Source organism: Myotis nattereri (genome assembly GCF_964212035.1).
Source record: "Myotis nattereri genome assembly, chromosome: 17".
In the NCBI taxonomy this organism is placed as follows: Eukaryota; Metazoa; Chordata; class Mammalia; order Chiroptera; family Vespertilionidae; genus Myotis; species Myotis nattereri.
The window spans coordinates 53,512,197-53,513,248 of NC_138092.1; positions in this window are offsets into that span (position 1 = coordinate 53,512,197).

Consider the following 1,052-nt stretch of genomic DNA (forward strand, 5'->3'; position numbering starts at 1 on the left):
AGGAGGCCGGGCGCAGGGTCAGCTCAGCCCTCCCGGGCGGGGTCCTTGCTGGCACTTCCCAGCTAATTCCTCCGGCGATCAGCTTTCTTCTCGGGCCGCTTCTTTGCTAGAAAATCACTTTCCAGTCATTGCAATGATTATCTGTCATCTAAAAGGAAATACATTTCTGATAATGTTTTGTTGTTTAATATCTGTCTGGCACTCTAGTAACAATGGCTTTTTGAAAAAATGCATATTGGTTTAGGTTTCACAAAATAAGTTAATAATTTCGTTTTGTTTTTGTACTAAATTGTGCCTGACACATAGACTATAATGAAGTTTATTAATAAGAAATGAAAAACTATTTTCTTGAGATAATGCTTTAAAATATCTTTCACGTGTAAAAGTAAAAAAAAAAAACACAAAAAAAACAACAAAACAGCTGGGCACCATGCTTGACCTGCTTCCTGTCTTTATTTTTTTATTTTCTTTGTTTTTCTTTTTGGCAGTTTGCTGAAGTGGTTTAAAAATCAAAGATTTGGCCAGGCCAGTGTTCCTCAGTGTCTGAGCATCAACTCATGAACCAGGGGTCACAGTTCGATTCTATAGTCAGGGGACTCTCTCATCACTGGTGTTTCTATCTCTCTCTCCCTCTCTCTTCCTCTCTCTCAAATCAATAAAAATATATTTTGAAAAAAATCAAAGTTTTGAACATGCCCAGATTTAAAAACACACACACAATTGGAACATAGTAATGATCTTGAATGGTCATTTTTCTTCAGCGGATCATTCAGCAAACATGTATTATGTGCTCACAGGGTCTACAAAGGTGAGTAAGGCAGGTCGAAGTCCAGCCATAGATCTAAAGCCGTGTGTGGAAAAGCAGACTGTAGACAATTGAAATTACTTCTGTATTATTAAATAACATCTTCAGCCCTCACTGGTTTCGCTCAGTGGATAAAGTGTCGGCCTGAAGACTGAAGGGTCCTGGGTTCGATTCCAGTCAAGGGCACATGCCCAGGTTGTGGGTTTGGTCCCCAGTAGGGGGCATGCAGAAGGCAGCCGATCAATGT